This window comes from Dendroctonus ponderosae, unplaced genomic scaffold, assembly GCF_020466585.1.
Source record: "Dendroctonus ponderosae isolate FM_Combo_2020 unplaced genomic scaffold, Dpon_F_20191213v2 Dpon_F_20191213_1, whole genome shotgun sequence".
Lineage (NCBI taxonomy): Eukaryota > Metazoa > Arthropoda > Insecta > Coleoptera > Curculionidae > Dendroctonus > Dendroctonus ponderosae.
In genome coordinates, this window is record NW_026017110.1 from 39,639,161 (window position 1) to 39,663,632 (window position 24,472).

General features: G+C 33.9%; 1 protein-coding gene across 1 annotated transcript in view; it reads right to left on the minus strand.

The window, feature by feature from the left end:
• The window catches only part of LOC109532999 (zinc finger protein 1), a 416,629-nt gene that overhangs the window by 301,288 nt on the left and 90,869 nt on the right, over nt 1-24,472 (minus strand). The window lies entirely within an intron of this gene.

Here is a 24,472-nt window from a genome sequence, read left to right on the forward strand (position 1 = left end):
TTGATGTAATGCGAGTTACACAATGTCCAGTTAGCAAATCGTTTCACTTTTGTTGTGTAAGTCGATTAACTTGGTGGCTAAACTATTAACTAAATGGCTTGGTGTGCCAACCCAACGCACTGCTTGCTGGAAAAACGTTACAAAAATGAGGTGACTTTTTGTTAGTTGTTTGGACCAAGTGGTAAAACATTACTCATAAAATTCTTGATAATTTTTCTGTTAGACGTAAAAATTTTAGTACCGAGTCTCATAAAGCTTTAATCCGCTTTAATAAATGAGTTATAACTTATTAGCCGATGAGTTTCATTAACTCCGAAGGAAGCAACAACTCAAAAGGGCAACTCAACACAGTGTTACCCTACCCCGCCCTGGTAGAGATAGTCACAATTTTCAATTGTCGACAAATCGAATCGACATCGAATCAAATTCGATATTTTAGTCAGATCCTCTAGTTGGTTCTCATGCTTCACGTGGTTGTGTCAAATCGTTAGTTGGAAAGGGAAGATAAGTTAATACTCTGCTCTACTCGCATTCATCAGCATTCCGTCTTCTAGTTTATCAAGGTCGATAAGTTACTTGATGGGTGGCAGAGTAATACATGCGCGTTAGAACTTTTCAAGAATTGAAATCTTTGAGATCGGTCATTCAGCCTTGTGCAGCATCATAAATGCTATTTTTAACGGCCACACGTTATGGCGACTTAACAGTTCAGGATAACATTTTCGATAACGCAGCAACACATGAGGGGTGTGCTATATCTCCGAGTTAACGTATGCGTTTCCAACCCAGTTATCCATCAAACGTTAAAAAGGAAAAAAATATTCGATGCGTAAAGTGAGATACCCTTATACGAATAGTCTATTAGAGAGAGAGAGTTAACATCAAACCATCGAAGGTTCTAAAACACATGCACCACCATCACATGTGTACGTTTTGACCATTTGGGCCACCTACTACCATACTTGTCTTTGTTTATGATTTGCACTAACTTTCAATTTCGTTCGTTATTGTTCTTGACACTTTCGATCTTTCAATGGAGCATGCAACACTTTCAATGGAGCATGCACAAAAGAGGAAAAAAACAACTCGCAAACAATTTGAAAAAATAGTAAAGTTTGTGGAGGAAAATAAAGTTTATTTTCAAAGCCATTTACTAATTGTTCTAATAAAGCTAACCTTATAAGACAACCAGAAGACATATTTTTGTTTTAAATTAAAGACAAATTAGAGCTAAACTTATTGTTTTATTTAGTCCTCCGAGCTTAACTTCGATAGCGGCATGTGATTTGATGCTGTTATTCTGAAGCGCTATTTCTTAATATAACGTTCGTCGATAGCGTGCGCCTGTTATAATGTAAAGGTTTTACTGATACAACACACCAGTTGGAGCCACATAACGTGTTTGACGGATAACATGCACGTTAAAGTTAACGTGAGTGATACAGCACAGGGCTGATTGTCAATAGTTCCTCGCAATTATGCATTTATTATGTATCATATATTTTATGTAAATATAGTGCATTTTTGTTTCGTAGGAGCGGTAGGAAACTATAACATTACCAAATTTTTATAAACCGCGGTGAACAAATCAGATTCGTTCTTTTCATTCAAAGGAAATATTCGAACTCAACGTTCATTGGTTGGCGTTGTTGAATGTCTTGCAATTCATATTTCTGTTCTTTCCATTACATGCTATATATAATATATATGCTATATATATTATAAAAACATATCTGTTCTTTCCATTACATGCTAATCGCATCAAGACTCTAGTCTTAAAAGTAGATGCAGTTAGTGTTAATAATTTTATTTCCCAAAGTAAAGCTAGCACTAAAAAAATGCGAACATCGCTCCCGTCCCAAATAATATTGCAGATTGAAGCTATCGCGAAAATGTTTGCAAAAAGAATAAATACTAAATATGTACCTGATAGGTGATCTATTGCTGGACGAGAAACGATCCGGCTTATCAGAGCGATCTAAACATAACAAGCTACTAACTGAAATCGAATGCGTCTATCGTCCAACGCTAATTTGTCAGTATTCAAAGTAAATCAGATAGTAAATGTTCTAGCCGGGCGTTGTACTTACACATGTAATGTTAAGTGTATTCAACTCTAATGCCAACCAGCGACGCTACTGCGGAACACGGGTCCTGACATTAATTACCTATATCCTTGTTCCAGGGCGGTTGAACACAACCTGTCAATTAGACAGTATTAGTTTGGAATGCATTGATCCTCTATTCTGCTTTCGAGGATTCGAGGAGCGTAATTGCTACTGAAATCGTTAATTGTGTTTTAAGTAGACCTGGATGCAATAAACCACCAAGAAACGTATATGTCTATTGCAAGAAGACCAATGTAGGCTAATATACAGGGTGGTTCAAAATTAGCGTCATTCGTTTAAAGGGTATATAGGGACTCACTTAGAGAGTATGAGAAAAATATTGAGAACATTTTTTCGAAAATTTCAAGAACATATTAACAGTTGAAGATCGAATTTCAACTTTGTTATTAAGCATTATTTTGAAATGGTTCCATGTTTAATTGGTAGCATATTGGAATACTTAAGGATTCGAAAAGAAAAAATGACGATCTTTTTATCAAATAACAAACCTTTTTTATATTAAAAAAGTACTCTTCTACAATTTTTGTCATTAACAGATAGTTACAGGTAGATAGCCTTTGTCAATAATAACAAGCATTTGCTCCTGCAGAAGCTCCTTTCACAAATGGTACACCAACAGCGAATTTGCGAACATGCGATTAGTTATGAGGAAATGCCACAGCAACATAGCAGAAGCTGTGAGAACGTACACCAGCAATGGGCTAGGCACTAGATGAGTGGTCAAAAATTGACGCAGATAGTGGACAATCTAAAGGTGCTCGGGTTCCAGACCTAGACGAATAGGTATTGGAGATAATTGCCGCTGAGCCTTCCAGGAGTACTTGAAGCATTGCATAACAACTGCACTTCCTCAAACACTGGATATTGAATTGTGCCGATAACTCCACCAAGAAAGGGCCTACATTCCTACAATGTATGTAATATGCACAGGACACTAGAACACATTAAATCTCTTATCTTCCAAACACCGGTACAAATTGAGCAGCAGTTAATTAACCGAATACGAGAAGCTGCTCAAAATATGAGCCCAGACTGCTGGCAAAAATACACGAAGTGATTCAGACACAAGCATGTTTGGAGTTAAACTGGCGGACGTCTTTCTCTTGGGAACACTTGGAAACTTGTGATTATCAACTTAATTGTATTTTATTTGATCAATGTTACATAGCCTTTAACAGGTGGTTTTGGACAGCTTGGACGGATTGCGGGATTTAAGTATATCACTCATTTACCCCAAAAAGATGGCAGTACACGGGGAGCTCTTCTGTGGCAGCACCGACCGTTTGCGCGTCTCACTGCCATGTTGCGGCATGCACATACTTGGTTTTTAACCGCCTGGCCTTGCTTGAATAGTGACGCCTAACATCCAGAAAAAGTCTACTTTTCTAAGTCAATTGTTTCTAGTTAATGTTTGTTTGTGTTTAAGATGCAATCTTATAGGAAAAAAAATGTTATGCTGCATATTTTTCTGATTTTTCACAGGCATGTATATAATTAAAGTGATGATCATAGACAACATTTAAATATATCTGTTCGTTCTGTTAGAAAGCAGAAACTAATCAAAAACAAGCAAGATCCATGACTATGAAAACTCCAAGAATCCAAATCTTTTCTGCGGGAACTAATTGTATCTATAAATCACTAACAATGAAATTAGCATGAATTTTACCAACAGCCACTAAACTAAAAATGTGCTAGAATCCACAAGAAACCGTGTTTTTCTGAGGTTATAATTTCGTTCGCAATGGAAGTATCAAACCGGCAACGCGACATTGAGACGCGCAAGCGCAGTCAGCCAGGACTGTTGTGGACGGATAAGCATAAAATATCTGCTGACCGCAAGGTGACATCGTTATCCTAACCTCAACGTATGTTATTGTCTCTTTCATTTCCTTTGCTTTTTGTTTCTCCATGCTAACCCACATTTTTAACAGTTACGAAGGAACAGGTATTTGCATCCTGTTAATTAGGCGGATTACCTTGAAAAACATTGATGCCGTTTTTCTAATATAGTTTTTTGCAAATTTCTCAGTTTTTAATAACAATTAATTTTTTTACTCTTTTTCCTGAACTCCCAAAACACCCCCAGACAACACCTCCAGAGGAATGACGCCAACTTTGAATCACCCTGTATGTTTATGAATGAAATTCCATGGTACTAGTCAAGCTTTGCCAAAAAAAAAGTTTTAAATTATTTCAAATTGTCCTCTTAACAAATTAGTATGTCGTACTTGTGCATTATTTATGTCGAAAAGTATGATAGATTAATATAACCACTGCTAGCAATGTAACTTACTCTTATCAATTCCAGCTATCAATTTTGGTCGTCCTGGAGAAATAATAAATAAGTAATTTTTTTTTAATTTCTTATACATAGAAATTTCCAATTTATAACTTTTTTGAAACTGAAAATGGAAAAACTGATGGTGGGTCGTTTTACAACGGACTTTTTCCGTCTTCTCTCAAATTTCGTGTCAAATCAAGCTAAACATACGCACCTTTTACTATTGTAATATATCCACTTCTATTTTTAATCGCTTTAAGCAATTAAAAATATTGCCTGTGCTGATAACCGTGGGAGTGGACAAAACTTTCCTTTTGGCCTATATTTTCATTTTCTAGTGGCTAATGTTTCGATCATTTTCAGACAATGCTACAACTGTTGGAAATATGGCCATATGGCGAAAGATTGTAAAAAATAATTGCGTGTATGCCAAATCTGTGCGGAACAACATAAGGCAGACAATTGTAATGCCAATGAATAATGTTGTCTAAACTGTAAGTATGCATCTCAAACTTTAAATATACAGAACATAGATTATAAACACAGAGCGTACGATAGAAAATGTGAGTCTTATAGACGAACAGTTGAACAACTACAAGAACGGATCAAATATCCAGTACTAACAACGGAAATAAAATATAGCAATCACAAATGCCAATAGCATATTTGAAAATCCAAGGACTTAAAACTAATAAAACGCAACTGACATGGCTGATAAACCAATACAAGCCTATAGTAGTGTGTCTTTCGGAGACTCATGTTACTAATGACTATGCACATAGTGAAATAGACATTGATGGTTATAACAGCGTCTGTTGTTATTCACAAAGCTTTCATACCGGAGGAACGCTAATATATGTTAAGAAGAAATACAAATTTCAAAAAATAATTGACTTGGAATACAACAAAAATCTTTGGCTTACTGGGTTTAAAATTACTATATACTATATTTACTGTGATATATACTATATTTACAGTCTATATCACTCACCTAGTGCAAGTGATGCTGAATTCTTGGCAAAACTTGAGGAATTACTGGAGAATATGTCTTATGATGCTATAATAATACTGTTGGGGGATTTCAACATAGATTTAAGCATTAATAGTTTTTATGCAGAAAAGCTCAAGTCTCTTACTGGCGAATATGGTCTTGTCCAGTTAATTGGACAATCTACACGAAGAACACATAACTCAGCTTCAATAATTGATCTTTTACTCACAAACAATAAAGAGTTAAAATATAAAGTACATTACACTCCTAAAATAACTGACCACTCGATTATATCAATAAAAGTAGAAGAAGTTTATTTGAGATATACTGAAAGAACAGCTTTCCGAAATTACAAATCAATAGACTCAACTGGATTTTGGGTTAGATTAATGAATGTGACATGGAATACAAACACAAATGATAGAAATATATTAGCTGACAATTTGACCAATAATATTGTTTGTGCGTTAGATGAATTTGCCCTAGTGGAGTATCGAACCATATTAGAGAAATGGGGAAATAAACCATGGTGAAATGAAGAAGTAAGTAATGAGATTAGAATTAGGGACCATTACTATGACATTGCAGTTAGGACAAATGCGAATCAGGATTGGGACGTCTTTAAGCAACAGAGGAATAGAGTTGTGTCATTGATAAGGAAGACAAAAACTAATTATTATCAAGCAAAGATTGATGAGGTCAAAACCAAGCCGGCTGAAATGTGGAAAACAATAAAAACAATTGTTAATAACAAAGGACACGAAAGCTTGAAGAGCGAATTGTTATTTAATAATAAGATCGCCACTGGCAAAGAAATATGTGAAAACTTCAATATGTTTTTCCTAAATAGCATTAAAGAAATCACTAATGATATTAAACCGAATAAAACACATCTTGAGACCATTGAACACATAAATACTGAGCATAGAATGGTATCATTCCGCACAATAGAAATGTCTGATCTAAAAGCTAAATTAAAATCGATGCTAAATAAAGAAAGTAATACTGATGGAATTACCGTCAAAATACTTAAGGATGCGTTTCAAACAATTGGTGGTAAAGTATTGGATCTAGTAAATACAAGTCTCCAAAACGGTTCATTTCCATCAAAATGGAAATTGAGTATGATTGTACCTATAGAAAAGAAAACCGGTACTATTCAGAGTGATGAGTTTAGACCAATAAATATAGTACCACCTTATGAAAAACTGCTAGAGATTTGTATTAAAGACCAAGTTGTTGACTTTATTGAAAGACATTAAATTTTAAGTGACTATCAGGCCGGTTTTCGAAGTCAGAATTCATGCGAAACTGCTCTACAAAGTGTTTTACTAAATTGGAAGGGTGCATTGGAGGAGGGAAAAATGATCCGTGTTGTGTTCCTGGACTTTAAGCGAGCATACGAAACCATAAACAGACAGTTGCTTCTGCTGAAAATGAAAAAGTATGGGTTCGTAGATGTCATTCTTGATTGGTTTGGGGAGTACCTTGGTGAAAGAACACAAGTGACAAGGTATGGCGGAGTATCAACAGCTTTAAAGACAGACATTCCGCAGGGAACCGTAGTGGGTCCAATACTATTTATTCTTTACATTAATGATATCACTAAAATAATCAAAAACTATAAAGTACAATTATTTGCTGACGATACTATAATTTATTTTATGGGTGATAGAATACATGAAATTACATAGTTCTTGAATATTGAACTTAGTAATGTACTTGAATGGCTTACTAACAATTATCTTGAACTGAATATAAGTAAAACGAAAATGATGATAACAAAGGGTAAAAATAGGAAGCTTGATATTGTGGATAACGTTAAAATTGGTAATAAGAGCATCGATAGGGTGATGCAATTTGAATACTTGGGATGTGTAATAGATCAACATTTGACATTTTCGAGCACTACAAGTACATTACAAATAAAATTGCAGAAACAGTTAACATTCCTAGTCGCATATCTGAACACTTGAGTCATGGGCTAAATCAACGATTTAAAGGACGATTGTAGCACCTCGCCTTTACTTTTGTTCTACGTTGCTTTTCCTTATGAACAAGTCTGAAATACAAATTTTACAGAAAAAACTAAATAATGCTTTAAGAATTATACTGTCATGTAATAGATACACAAAAATTAGTGATATGCTAGAATCAACAAATTTGTTGAGTGTTAGACAGACTGTTATGTATAACACATTCGTTTTTATTTATAAAATATTAAACCATCTGTCCCCAGGACATCTGTTAGAAAATTGCAAGTTTGTGAAGGACATACATGATCATAACACTAGGTCAAATGATTATTTATATTTGAATAGAGTTAGTAGTAGTTCTAGTCAAAACAGTTTATTTTATAAGGGACTGAAATGTTATAATGAGTTGTCACGAGATGTAAGGTGCAGTAATAGTCTTGGTGTCTTTAAAAAATCTGGTGTTATATACATTAAAGAAAACATTAGCATTTGATTTAGAATATTTTAAAATTTTTGTTAAATGTTTGAAAATTGTATTTATTTGCTAGCAACAGCTATTAATAAAGATAATATTATTATTAAAAGTTATAAATATACTCAGCAAAAATTGCTCCTTTAAAACTAATAAGAATCATTTACTTATTCAATGATTTCTTGTCTATTTCCGCAATAACGCGGATAATAAATTACCTTTGAAACTTTTCAATATTCCAAAGAGCAGTAAGAGTAATTAGAATACCTATAATTAAAGCAAAAGAGCATTTGAGTTGCCATTAAGGAAACCCGCTTCACCCTTTATTTTTCCGGCCCTCTCGGTTTTTCTTTGCCCCATCGTTTATTTCTAATTGCTAAAGCGGAGAGTTAAAAAGAACTAATGTTTCTAATTAATAGCGCATATTTTGGAAGATTGGTCGATAAAACGAAGAGTTCAAGACTTATAAATCACATAGAAATATTAGTACAAATGTGTGTTGTGCACGGGATAGGTTTAGGTAAAATACGCAAATGAGACTAAATATAACTCAATTTTGAAAGATTGAAAATAGCCTCGATCGACTAGAATTAATATAAAATAATTGACAGAATCCGAAGCTTTCGTAGCTTGATAGCAATCTTGGGAGTGAACACAACAAGATTTTTCAAGTAGGTATACATATTGTCTGAAGAACTGTATATGGCTGTATTGCGGAAACACAGAAAAGTGAGTAAATTTACAATTTCAATAAAACATATTAGGAAAACTATGTTATCAAAGTACCGTGCACAATTCAAAGCAACAATTAAGACAAAAAATCACATCAGCTAAAATTGATAACATATCCTGCAAGCAAAGCTTTCCACGTAGATCTTATTTCAAGACATGTCGAGAAGTGTTTTAATTTGAATTTCCCACAAATAAGAGTAAGAAACGCAAAATTAAATTATAGCACATTATTGCTTAAAAATACACAGATAATGTATATTTCCCTTAGAGGATTAGTAATAAAAAGTTGAACTCCATTTTATTCTGTGTTACTTACATAAAACAATGTATATTATTTACTCAGTTTTACTTAGGCTCTACTTACGAATTTATTGCGTTTACAATTTTATTTTGATTGTTTGTTCATTTTGCACCAACCTGAAGTCAAAGATGTGTTGTATTGTAATAAACATTTTATAACACCATTAAACATCATTCTGACGAAACTATTTCAAATCTCGAAGACTACAAATTTGCATTAGACAAAACACGATTCATCTCGATTACTTATTATATTCCATTTTCTGTTCTAGTCTTTCAGTTTAACCGTAATGCAACAAATAACGAAGTGTCATTGTCGCTTGAAAAGCTACCCCTCAACCCTGAAATCATCAAGACTAATTCAATATCTGGATCATTTATCTTCATTTACCGACTCCTTCATTAACTTAAGTTTTAAAATTGCTTAAACAGGTCTGTCCGTCCCTTTCTAATCGGGCTTTCTGAAAAGGCCTACTATATCACAAGCGACATAGAAGAAATTACACTGATATTAATTAATTAAGCTCAGATTTAGGGCATCCGAGTGTATATACATATAGAAATTACTACATATATAGGGAACCATTCTTTAAATATGTAATTAAAGTTAAAATACTAAAAAAGTTGGAAAATAGATAGCCAAGCCTAAAAAGTAAATTTAGCTTTTCAGATGTGACCAAATCAAAGAATTTTTTACATGACAGAAAAATCTCGCATGAATGAAGGTCGACTGTCTTATTAAAAAGTATACGGAAAGTAACTTCATATCCGTATCTAAATAGATCGCAACCAATATATTTGGAATACTAGTATTAACCAAAATGTTGTGCAACATAAATAGTGGAAAATACTAAGGATATGAATATTGTGGGTTATAAAAAGCTCCTAAGTCAAAAACCATGTTTTTGGAAAATATACTCGCATCGTCAAGGTGAACATATAGAATAAACGACCACTAGGACAAGTCTAAGCCAAAAAAGGCAGAATTATTTAAACGAGACCAATGCTCGAAAAAAACACACATTTGAAAATGCAGTACATCTAGTAAATAATTTCAAGCGTATTTCTGGCAATAGCTTTAGGATCTTTTTAAACAAGCAGCCCATGATACATAGCGATGCTTCCAAATAACCAACATATTCATTGCAGCAGGCAAAGGCAATACTTCTGTAGGAAATTACGAAAACAAATGTCTTGCATAATAAGAGACATCGACGAAACATTAATTTTTAATTGAATATTTTCGTACACATGTTCATTTTCTAGTATGCCATTTTTTATAACAATGTATGGCAATTATTTATTATATATATAATATATAGCATTATTTCAAGTAATATACAAATGAAAAGTGTTCCTTACTCAGGCCTGCTGAACGAATAGTATTCGAATACGCAACTACGGTGAGTGGTCGTTGATGCATCGACGGTGTCAGTAGCAGTCAAATGTATTCCGTATCCGCTTTATACCGCATTAAATTAAACAAGGAATCGGAATAAGATGATGTATATTTCCCCATTTTGCGCCATTACCATAGTAGGAGCTTCACCAAAGACGTACAGTTGGGGTATTTACCTGAAATCAAATAAAGAATTTGGTTAAATAAACTCCTACGAGTTGAAAGGCAGAGGGAATTTTAGCAAACCAAAACAGCCGATAAACAGACATAAGTTAAAAATTGAAAAAATCGACCGCTACACATATTCAAAAAATAACAGGTGCACATGATATTGCGCATGCTCATTCTATGGGCGAATCGTCGGCGATTCCATCTAACGAAGAACAACTTTGCATCAAAAATTCGTCGCTTTCGCATCGACGGCGGCGCGCTCGGCTATCCGCCAAAGTGAGGAAGATCGACCATGCATACCGGCGTTAGATATATGGAAAACTCATATAAATAGTTGTTCGTTTCTTACTGTCAGATGACGAAAGGCCAAATGTATTGACGTTAGATGATAAAACATACAATACACTATAATGGAATGTAATTCAGCACTATTCGAATTTGGTAGTTACAGGTCAACACAATATTAGGCTAGTTTTATAAAACCAATAAGAAGCGAACTGGAATCCAATAAAATTGAGGATTATTTATAAAAGAACGGTATAATACTACTTATCTTAAAGAATAAACTTAATAATCCACTAACAGGAAACTCCAGACGAATCACACTGCTACCGGAGATTAGTAAACTGTTTGAGTATACAGGGTGATTCAAAATTGGCGTCATTCCATTTAAGGGGTGATAGAGGCTCACTTGGAAAGTACGAAAAAAATATAGAATTTTTTTTTTTTTTTATTTCTAAAAGATATTAACAGTTAAAAATCGAATTTCAACTTTGTTATTAAGCATTACTTTCAAATTGTCTCATGTTTAGTTGGTAGCATATTGGAATACCTACTTAAGCATTCGAAAAGAAAAATTGTGGTCCTTGCTTCAAATTACGAAACAATTTTATATTAAAGAAGTTCTCTTTTACAATTATTTGATGAAAAGTCAAAGCAGCAATGATGTTTTTGTCAATAATAACAATAATTTGTCAAACTGTGACTTGACTTGTCTTGAATTGACTCTACTTGTGTAAGATAAACAGAGCACAATGACACATTAAACCAATGGCTTACTGAACACCCGTACTAATTGAGCAGGAGTTAATTAACCGAATACGAGAAGCTGCTCGAGAAGACTGCATAATAAGGTTATTACACACGCGCTAACTTGTTTGGAGTTAACAACTCAAATGTATGTTTATTTGTAAACATATACAATTCGAGGTTATGAGGACAATAATTGATATTTCGAGAACGGACGTTCTCCATCCCACCAATCTTCTTGAATTTACTGTTTATCCTTGTCTATTTTATTGTCACTTTTTGTATACTTTCATGGTTACCGGAGTTTTTAATAATTACAGGTATTTCCTATTGCAGGTGAAGGAACAGGTATTTACCTAATGTTAATTAGGCAGATTACCTTGAAAAACATTGTTGCCGGCTTTCTGAAAAAGTTTTTCGCAAATTTCTAAGTTTTTCATAACAATTATTTTTTTCCTATTATATGTTTTTTGAACTTCTAAAACACCCCCAGACAACACCTCCAGAGGAATGACTACAATTTTGAATCACCCCGTAGATTAGAGTGGTTTCATCCGATTGAATATCTTGCTGAAAAATGTATCCGAATTTGCTGTTGCAAATAGTTTCCGAATATTTAGATGAAACCGCTTCAAGAAGACCATATTCTGCAAATTTCGAAGTACATTGAGTTATCCAGTTTTGAGGTAGTACATTTTCAGAGTCAAAATGTCGTCTTTTTCAAAAGCGTATTATATGAAAAATTTATAAAATGTAGCCATTACAATCATATCGAGAAGTTTTTAAAGTTAAAATACTGCTTACTGTGAATGATTTGTACATATAAGAGACAGTTTAGCTAAACTTGAAAACAAAGGACAATTTGAAAAAAATGTTAAACACAACTATTGTACTGACACAATTAATCTTGGGTGAAAATATTCTTTGAGCATGAAGTGTCAAAACACGATGCATTATAATATTGGGAGCATTAAAGTAGATAAAATTTTAGAGCCAAACCCAAAGCCGTTTATTTTTCTTTTTCGAACCATTGAACTACGTAATTAAAAACCTTTAAGTCGAAGTAATTAAAAATAAATTAAAACCATTAATAAAGTATGGCTGTTCATCACATTTTCTAAAAAAATGGTTGCAAATTTATAGTTAAACACCATTTTTCGATCAGTTGCTCTAGAACAAATCGAGAGAGCTCACAATTGCACACACATTCGTGAGAATTTTAATTTGGTTCTCGGTTTACTTAATTGCAGTATAAGCGTTCATGTCAATTGCTCTTGCAAATTATACTAGCTATGGAAAGAACAGCGGACCTCCCGAAACAAAGCAATAAATCTACCCAAGCATACGTTTCGGAACATAGTTTAAGTAAAAGTAATAAAAAGTTTTTAATATTATACAGTCATTATGTAAAAAACACGAACTGCAGCTTCTAACGTAAGGTCGTCCTTATCTGAGAAAACTCTTCAAAAGAAAATCATATGCAAATTAGTAACTGAATAGTCGCTGAATATTTTTACAGTGTTTATAATTCCCTTTTTAGGTCCTCATTTCCATAACTGAATGGCGAATATTTTAAGGTTGAGGTTTTATTTCTTTTGCCTACCCCGCTCATTTTGAATTTTTAAAAGTACTTCGAGCGCTTCTTTGGTGGATGGTCATCGAATTATAATTTGAAACTGAATACAAGACCGCCTAATTTGCTTTAAAGTTTTTGAAGTATATTTAATTTGCAAAGGGACAAAAACTCGGTTGGAAGTAAAAAATGCAGTTTGCGACGAAATGTAGTCTAAAAGAACCCCTTAGCTCTTTTGAGAAAGCAGTTATTTATTTATTTTTTGGATGTTCCCACTTTGGAATGCTTAAAGGGTCTTCTTATTTGACGACGGCATTTAAGGCCTCGACGTTCTTGCGAAAAACAAAACATCATCTTCTTACATTCTTACAACACTAGCACTTATAATAGAATATTCAAGTTTTTCACAAATTTTTTTGCACTGTGCACATGTAATTCAATTAAACTTATTAAAATAAGTTAAAGATAATATTAAAAGTCGTCAAATATAAAATCATACATCAATCCATGAAGTCAATTACTATAACAACGTACAAAGATAACAAAAATAACAGAAATATTAAAACAAAATGGAAATACAACCCAGATAAATGAACTCCCTTTGCCTCACAACTATTCAACCTCACTTAACCTATTCAATTTAAAGCGCTACTCATAAACTTGTTGGTAAATTCCAAAAATTTGCTTAAGCTGTTAGTTGTTGTAACAGCTACATCCATATCTCTCATTAGGAGTCATTCGATTTTTTTTACTTTCTTCTACTAAGTAGTTCTTAATTATGGTCAGATCTGAAAGTATACTGACTGTAATAATGCACATTTTCGTCTTAAGTTAATTAGTTAGTTTTCTATATTTTTATTTAATCTAATCTAATTATCTAATGTTCTTAAATTATTTTCCTTATTTTAAACCAAGTTTTATTTAACCTCGATTTTCATATGTTTAAACCTTTAAAACTTTACTTTTTAGAAGGTTTGTTGTGTGAATTTGAATCAAACACAATTTTGTTTTACCCCAACGTGTATACTTTCTAATTAATTAAATTTCTAAAATGATTTTAATACAATGACGTTGGTACGGTTTGTTTTAAAAATAACCGTTTCATTTGAAATATTAGAAAACAAAATGTGTTTAACAAAAAAATACATTTTCCATTTTGTCGGATAAAGTTCCAAGCAAATTAAGTAGCACAATATTCAAATAAAAAAACCCGCTCTGTTGTGAACGAATTTCGAAACATAAATGCAGAAATTACAAGTAAATTAGCGTCATTAATCCCAAAAACCATGCCGTTGAAAAATAAAGAAAAACTGCGTAAGGTGCGAATCCCGGCGAGAATAAATTCCCTCGAACCGGCGCGAAATCTTTCTACAATAGATTTTCCTTAAAGCGAGCCAGCGTAATGCAATTATTAAGCAGTGAAATTTAATAAGCACCTTAAAAACGACTGCTAAAAGAATTTAAACACGAGCCCCTGAAGCATTAAATAAAGGTGTATAAGCGTTAAAAATATTAAACGGAATAAGGCGCAGCACCGAGAGGAAATGAGAAAAAGAAATTGTCGTTTGCACACTACCTCTAGCAATTTGCGCAATCTTGATGTAATAGTGAGTATATTTATATCTTTCACACCCTTCGTAGTTAAAAGTTTTATAGCTTCTGCAATTTCACGGCAGGAACGGACTTTTAGAGTATTTAGGCGAAAGTCTGCATTCGATTATTTTCAGCAATATTTTTGACTCATAACTTTTATTGTCATTATTTTCAGTTATTCATTGATATATTCAGAATTAAATAAAAAATGGCGCAGATATCCTAACACGTACTAATGCATCTATAAGAAAATGACAGGTAACTCAGAGAAAAATGGAGAGGTCGATGCATGGTCTGGACCTAAGAGAACGTGTAAGAAATGAAGATACGAGACGTAGAAGAACACAGGTAAATGATATCGTGGAGCATATACTAAGATCAAAACAGAAATGAGCCGGACGCAGCAGAGGTCGACCTCCCAACCGATGGAGCGACGATTTAAAGAGGATTGTTACAAACTGGATTGCGACTGTCCAAGACAGGTAACCGTGGAAAGACCTTATGGAGGTCGGACAGTGGAGGCGGGGGGCTGTATGATATGACAGAAAACAGAAATCCCTCAGGTTTTACCAAAAACGGATACCACCCAATTTCCAAAAACACTTAAAAAACTATCCAATTAACAGCCAAATGTTTTACTTTTTACTTCACAAAGTCACCTAACCGCAAGAAGATCCACGACTAATTTTGGACTCCGTCCAAGAATATCTATTAAATAGAATATTTGTTAGAATATGTGGTGAAAATTGAATAACTTTTGAACACATAAACGTTAAATTTTGTTGCACCACTTTCGGTTGCCAGTATTTGCTAAGGAAGTTCAAAGCATTTCTTCTCACTACTTAAGTATTCAATAGATTGCTTAAATACAGATAATCAAGCTAGTGATTTAAGAATATTGCTATCTAATATAATACAAAAACATGAATTTAGATAGAATTTTAGTACCATGGTACTAATTCTTTTTCTGAGGACGCTTTTCGAACCGCCAGGTGGAAAAAAGTCAATTTGTAAAAAATATTTTAATATACCTAATATTAAAATACATATTTTTATGATTGGTTCAGATAGAACTGTTGCAACAGCTGTCTACGAGTCCACAAAATGTGGCTTTTTGCACAACATAGTTGGATATAGAAAATATTCAAAATCAATTCAGAAAACCGCCCTAGGCAAAAGTAAAAAAAGTAAACTAGTCACAACAGTGTTATAAAATTGTCTGTTTAAACGTGAGCTACTTTATTGTTTGACTTAAAAAGATTGACTTTATATGGGATTATGTCGGTTACACCCAATATTGCCTCCAGAGACATACCACGGATTCACATGCCTAATAAAAGTTTAATGTGTATTTTTTGACCACACTTTTTAACCAATTAACACCAATTTTGTAAATAAAATCTGTAAATTTGGCTTAAAAAATATAAAATATAATAAATATGTAAACGATACGAGTACGCTATATGAAATTGAAGTTAGCTTATTTAGTATTAAATCGAATGTACATATATAAATATATAAATAATCTTTATTTCCTCCAGAAAAAGGCTATCGACCCAATCGGTCTTTCTCCCCTCGAATGTATTTTTAAAGAACAATTAACTTATTTAACTAATAATCGTGTAGGAACTTACAAGAAAGCCATAACGCCATAACGGTATGTGCAAATTTTTTTTATTCAGAATAAAGCTCTTAAACTCTCCAAACAATCCGAGAAATATATTTCGTCTATCACTAAATATGGGCGGTGAACTGGACCTCAAATTATTTTACATTTCATATGCAATTAAGAATTGGTTTAATCGTATGGCAAATGAAAAGCGGCCACACATTTCAAGGCACTCTATTCAAAATTTATTTTAGGAAAATCCCCAAGCTTGTTATGCCAATGCATTTTGCAATAGATCGAGTTAAATATTCTGAACCCACTTCTGGATATATTATAACGTACCTCTGCGCAGAATACGCCATTAAGGCATTCCATTATTTTCATCTGGAGACTTTGACTTCTTTTAATAACTTTCCTCGCTTCCGACCAATTCCATCCCCTTTTACCTACCATTATTTCATCGGGGTTTTCATAATCGGGCAAGGGAGTTTATTTCCTAATTAAGTTTAACACCTTTTTAAGTCGATGCTTAAATATGCCAATGGGGACAATCAACGTTTCAGAACCACATCTCACTTTTAAATGAAAATTTAAGGCTAATACGATTTTCATTTAAAAAAGTAGGTCGATTATTTTCGTTGCATCGCAAATCTAATAAATTTACATTGGTTACTTAATTAAGTTATTATGGAAAAATCTCATATATTTTTTAATTATTGGTGATAACAATTGATGGAAAATCAAATAACCATCATACTGGGTGCCTAACAAAAAGGCAAACATGTTTTGTAGCCATAATCAAAATCCATGTAATCTGCAAACGGATAGTAATCTTGAGCAACATTTTTGTAAGCTGGGGTAGTATCTTCAGAAACATCAACGAAATGGCGATATGGAAACCAAATGAAGCTATGTAGTTCCGATTATCTTAAGGAATGTTACGGAGATAAAGTCGTAACACCAGTGACATATCGAAGATGAACTTAAAGGACGAGTGAAATGCCGATCCTAAATAACAGACCTCGACGAATATTGTAGACACTTAGATTTTATAAATAATACAATGCAGGAAATTTTAAATTTACATTATATTGACATCAAGAGCCTAAAGCCGTTTTGCAATCTGATAATGATATGCGCGAACGTTATAGCTATATGCCAATCGGAATGTTAGGTCTTGCTTTGAAGCTTTGAATGCCGATTTGAAATACGGAGAATCGATTGGAAAACTGAGTCAACTAGTTTCACATTTTATCAATAATGTGGCTAATTATACACCAAATAGTTTTAATTCTGCAGCTGAAGCTCGAAATATCAAACGGCAAGATGGATTTGAGAGAAGTCTAAGAACGTTCTTCTTAGCTGATGGCTACTAACATCTAAACTAGATATTAAGGTTAGTCAAAAAAAACATGTGCAAAATCTGAAATATAGAGGGTGTTCCGAAATTGTTAGTCAACAATAATGTGCGTACAAAAGACTAGGAAATATCTATAATTTGCTCATAGAGCGTGATTCAAAATCGGGGTCATTTCTCTGAAGGTGTTATCTGGGGGTGTTTTGCGAGTGCAGGAAAAATAATAAAAAAATAATTGTTGTTAAAAACTGAGACATTTGCAAAAAAATAGATCAGAAGGATGGAAATAATGTCTTTCAAGGTAATCTGCCCAATTAACATTACGTAAATACCGGTTGCTTCTTAATTTTAACAAATTGCAGTAACCATGGGTAAACACAAAACAGAGTAAAAGAAAGTAAAAATGATAATGAAATACGTTGAGGTTAGGATAACGTTGTCACTTTGCCGTCAGCGCTGCCAACCTTTTTGGGTCAAATAAGTGATATAGCTAAATCCGCCAACGATGTCATTAGAAGCCTCCTGTTAAAGGTTATGTATCAATGCTCAATATAGCTCAAATAAATACAATTATGTTGTTAAATCACAAGATGTGTTCGAAGTTCTGCCCGTTTAACTCAACAGATTATGTCTGTGTCCGAATCACTTTTTCGTGCACTCTTGGCAGCACTCTGGGCTCACATGTTGAGCAGCTTCTCCTATTCGGCTAATTAACTCCTGCTAAATTTGTATCTGTGTTCCGAAGATCTGAGATTTAATGCGTTCTAGTGTCCTGTGTATTTTACATACATGGTAGGAATGTAGTCCTTCCTCGGGAGAGTTATCAGGACAATTATCCGGTGCCTGGAAACGTGTCAGTTGTTGTGCAATGCTCCGCGTTCATATGGAAGAGTCAGCTGCAATTATCTCTATCTGTTCCTCTATGTATGTAACCCGAGCATCTCAAGATTGTCCACTACCTGCGTCAATTTCTGGCCACTCGTCTAGTGTCTAGCCCTTTGCTGGTGTAAGGTCTTACAGCTTCTGCTATGTTACTGTGGCAATCGCATATTCGCAATTTCGATGTTCGTGTATATTTTGTGAAAGGATCTTCAAAGCAAGTCACAATTTGACAATTACTTGTTATTATAGACAAAAGCTATCTACCTGTAACTATTTGTTAATGTCAAAAAACATCATTGCGGCTTTGACGTTTCATCATTAAAGAAGAGTACTTTTTAATTGCAAAAGATTTTCAAAATTTGAAGCAACGATCTCAATTTTTCTTTCCGAATAGTTAAGTATTCCAATAGGTTACCAATCAAAGATCAATCATCAATACAAAGTTGAAATTCGATATTCAGCTGTTAATTTCTTCTAGAAATTTTGGCAAAAAAAGTTTCAATATTTTTCTTGCACCCTAAGTGAGCCCCCATAGCCCCTTAAAAGAAATTGCGCCAATTTTGAATCACCCTGTGGCTAGTGGTATTTTTTAATTGAAAATCTATTTGAAATACTGTTATTGTACGGTAAAAATTACTTTTAATAATAAGTGGAAAGTATTCCGTGGCACTAAATGTATGATAAATCAGCTAGATAGACTAGATTTTTTTGCTACAAAAAGGTGTACCATTTTTTTCGACATCTCTTACATTTTTGAAATAAAACACTTTTTGTAATGAAAAACTAATAATATTGCAATTTAACGTAAATTTTGAAAATGTGTTGTAATTGTCTTGATGCAGTTTACAAAATTGTTTAAACGTTTTAATAGCGTCCGGAATATCATACTTTGCTCATTTGTAGTAACATTGGAATAATGCATAAGAATTTCAAAATAAAGATTTGAAAAGATCCATTTCTCATATTATTTTTGAATCCAATTTAATATTGAAGGTAGAACTCAGGTGAATTGAGTTTTAAGAAAGAACATTACTTAACACATAATGCTATGAGAATTTTTCAAGCAGGTCATTGATTTATATGTTATTATTCATTTTTAAGACTGAAGTGAAGCTGTGTGTGAACACGATTGAATTAAAATAAACTAATAATTATATTACTATATAATATAATAATATTACATGTAAGATTCCGTATTTTCCTCCACTATAATTGAAACATACTACTGGGAGTGATTATCTCGTTTCCCTATTTGTGCATGCTTCAGGTCAAGCAAAGACATCATCAATCAAGTCCAAGCGAAAGTCCACGAGCTTGACAGCGGCTCAACAATAGACCCTTGTTCTAACCAATCAACCTGCAACACACCGGTCGGCATGGGGCTCCCCTTCTAAACCCCGTTTTCATTATACGCAGGTGACCTATCCATCAATCTTTTTCGAAGTACACGTTATAAAATAACAATGTACAGAAAATGTGATGCTTACAAGTGATTGGCTATTAGCCTGTTACTCAGTCATACATTCTGTAAATGTGGCAAAAAAATTGAAATAATCGATTTTTGGGCCTACCAAGTATGAATATTCAGATCACTATATGGAAAATAAATCGGCACGGTGAATCCACCGTGCGTGCAAGTCCATATCGTACAGACAGAAAATATAACTACAAAACGGCTTAGGTTTATATTTGCAGCTAAGTATATACACTTTCCTGTAGTAGTGAATTTGTTGAATTCCTGCTCCATTCACGAAGAGGAAGAATTGTGAAGTTTGAATTAAGTAATATTTAACGCTCCAGTATATCGAAAAGCCACCCACACGGACAGATATTTTCACAAGCTATCTAACCACCATCCGAGTCAGAAGCAGGGAATCATTAAGATTCTTACGTATAGAACCAGAAAAATATGTGGAACACAACATCTAACCGTAGAACTACGGCACTTGGAAAAAGCTTTTCTTCAGAACGCATATTCCCGGTTGGTCATCAAAAGAGCTATAGGAGTGGGCCGTGCTGAAAAAAGTGAATCCACTCTGAAAGCTTTCCTGCCCTTTGTTCCCAGGGTTACGGACAGAATTGGGAGGCTCTTAAGGACACACAACATAAGAAGAATCTAGAAGCCCACAACAAAGATCCGAGAATGTCTAGGGTCAGTTAAATACAGAAGACCACCCCTCGCAACTGCAGGAATCTACCGGATTCCACGCTCCTGTGGAAGCGTCTACATAGGAACTACTCAGAGATCGATTGAGACAAGAATAGAAGAACACCGACGGAATTGTAAACTGGGACATGTGACCATTAGTTGAGGCCACAGTTAATGGCCTCGAAAGTCTATCCCTTATGACTAATTAAATCTAATTTAATCCCCTTGGAGTATGGCTGACTAAACAATGGAAATCTGACTTGGAATTAAGATGTCGTACAGAGAGCGCCCGCAACATTTTTGCGTAACAATTCACACACATATAAAATAATTTCGATACGCGAGGATTCGGTAATGATAATTAAATTCCTAACATATTGACGGTACTGCTTATCATCCGTATCTTTGGAATCACTAATGAAGGCAGCACAATATTACTACTCTTGATATTCAGGATATTTAACAAAAAAACATATATACAAATATAAAAGTTACTAATATGTTATGAACAAATAATATACCAATTAAATTTCTAAAATATATTTGGCGCATATCGAAATATTATGTAAGTATGTTGTAAATGAATACCAGCTGTGCTTTTATTGCACGGTTATATCATAAAGAAATATGTTACTGGTTTTGTACATCAGAATTACTTTTGAGGTTTACAACTTGGCAATTTTTTGGTATTTGTAACGCCCACCACGCAAAATCGCTTTTAGTCACCCGTTCTATAATAAAAATGTAAATAGTTTCCCCATTTTTAAATATCTCGATAAAATGTTCAATTTGAGATTTGCCGACCTACTAAACTTATTTAAAAAAAAACTATTCGAAAAATAACAAACGCAATGCATGCAACTGTCCTATTTACCCGATTTAAGCAATTTTGTATTAGCTAGCTGCAATCTACCTACAATCTGCTTTCAGATAGCCCCCTAATTGAAGCAAGAACACTTATTTTTGTTATACTCATTAGTGAAGTCAAAACTGCACATTAAATGTATAATTTAACAAGTAAATAATTACTGGTCAAAAAAAATAAAACTTTTAGAAGAAAATTCCACCAATTTAGGGATTATTGTTCATTTTGTTGAAAAATTTTGTCATTTTTTAAAAAGAGATCTTGACTTAATTGAAAAGGTTATTTTTCTAGAATTCGCGTTTATCCCGCCCATTTACGATTCATATTTCACTATTCATTTATCAGCTAGATAATAATAGAAATTTTGTATTGCAGCCGGCAGTATATCTTGATAAGAAGCAACCAGAAACATTCTTATTGCCGTTGCAAAACCTGTATCTTGTGAGCACCAAACTCCATTAAGCGAATTACGCGCCCGAGGGACTTTTCGGTTTGTTTATATGTCGTCTACATTCTTGTTGTCTTTTTCCACTTTGGACGTACGTGTTCAAATGCTGGCTGCTTAGAAAGCTAATGTCGATAAATTAATTTCTAATTTATTTCAGTTTTGTAAAGCTATAAAAAGCGACGGCGTTTCAATCGAATATACACATTCCATTCATGAATTCTATACATTTCCACCTAATATTTTATCAAAAACTTTATTCAAATTTGCGGTCTTTTAAGGACACCGGGGTCAGTCCATCTTCCGGAATAAAAGTACATAGAAGCGCACTGCTCTGACAGGAATGTTCCATTTATCATCCGGTTGGCCGCTTGCTCATCGCTCACGTTCGACAAACTTTTGATAACGGTTAAAGTATTACAACTCAAACGTCAGTTTCACCTCCGCCGGTTAATAGTTTCAAGTCAGATTTCCTTTTTTTTTTCGCAAATTAGGATAATTTGATTCCCTAGCTGGACGTGCAATGCTATATAATAATTACAGATTCAAAATCCAGTAAAAAAAGTTGTGCAACTCCTTTCAAAAATCTACAGTTGAGTAAGGACATTACTTGAAGACAACTTTGATATTCAAAATGGTAGAAAATGTATCTATGCAGGCTGTTCCCAAAGTAATTGCGTAAATTAAAATGCTATATTTCTGGGCTGACATGATGCGTTAATCTGTGATGTGTTAATCCAACCTACATACGCAAAACCATGGTTAAGTTTCGTTTATATTTCAAGCGAAGCTTTGAAACATACATTTATTGCAAATTAATTCGAAGGCTTGCGTTATCTCCTATTTTCCGAGAAAGTTTTATTTTCTTTAAATGTTGTGTTGAATTTCAGAAGCAAACCTTTATACGATGTTGAAATTGTTATTAATAGGGATTGAATGTATTCAACATCATATACAGTTTTGTTTCTGCAATGCAAAATATATTTTCTAGAAACGACAACTTTCTCGGAAATAGGAGATAACGCAAACCTTCGGATTAATTTGCAATAAATGTAGGTTTCAAAAACGATCAGCATTTTCTCAAACTGCGGTGTTTTACTATCAAATTTGAATGACCGCTTTTATTTTAAATTCCTCCAGACGCATTATTTAACTCGCTTTTTGGTTGACCAAAGGCCACTGAATTTGCGACATAATTTAACTTTTATATAAGAATTATGGCCAATTAAGGAAATATAGATTTACTTTTCAAATTGTTACGGAAGTTCCTAGCTATGACCTCCCGGAGACCTAATCTTTACCCATTGCATTTTTTCCATTGAAGCTATGAATAACCATGTACGATCAAGCTGGAAACGCAAGACAAGATTTGGTAAATAAAATTATGAATGTCGCCAATTTCCGCCGAAATCAAAATAAGTTGTTGTAATTGGATTAAAGCTGTTGGAACAATTAGAGCAGTTTCAACAGTAATTGATATTGCGAAAGATGTGTTATTATAATTAGATAAACTAACGAAATATATTGATAACAATGATTTTTATTAATAATATTTCCACTGTCTTATTATGGTTTCAAGCAATTGCCCATAATTGCAATTATAAGCAGCATTTTTGTAAAATTCTTATCTCTCCTGTTTCATCGCAAATATTTAACCCCAGCGCATTTAAATATCTGCCAAACGAATCCTTTCGAGAATCAAATTATTGGGACCATAGACTGAGACGTTTTCCAACTGTCTCTGTCGACTTCTAAAAGGAGACCAAAAAATTTATGGGAATATTATTCTGCAGTATACGGGGTGATTCAAAATTGGCGTCATTCCTCTGGATTATAGGAGTACAGAAATTAATTGTTATTAAAAACTGAGAAATTTGCAAAAAACTATATCAGAAGTACGGCAGCAATGTTTTTCAAGGTAATCTGTCTAATTAACATTGCGCAAATACCTGTTGCTTCGTAATTATTTAAAATTCCGGTAACCATGGATAAATAGAGAGTGACAATAAGACAGACAAGAATAAACGGTAAATTCAGCAAGATTTGTTGACGAAATGTCAACCTGTTCTCATAACCTCAACCCTCAAACCATACAAAACTAAACATTTGAATGGTTAACTCCAAACAAGCTAGTGCCTGTGTAATTTCCTTATTATCTACTGTTATCAAGCAGCTCCTCGTATTCAGTTAATTAACTCCTGCTCCATTTGTATCTGCTTGTGCTGTGTGCATCGTACAAAGGTGGTAGGAACGTAGCGCTTCCTCGGTATCTATTTGGTGCTTGGGAAAGTGTCAGTTATTGTGCTGTGAGTGCCCCTAGAATGCCCCGATTCGATTTTGTCCAATACTTGTTCTTCTGTGCCTGGAACCCGAACATCTATCGTCCACTATCTTCGTGGAATCACTCTCCTCGCCCTTTGTTGGAGTTACGCCATCAGCCCAAGACACCTTCCCACAGTTCCCACGGACACAGCCAAGTCAGCGGCCAATTCCAGGGAAACACATATTTCCGTTCT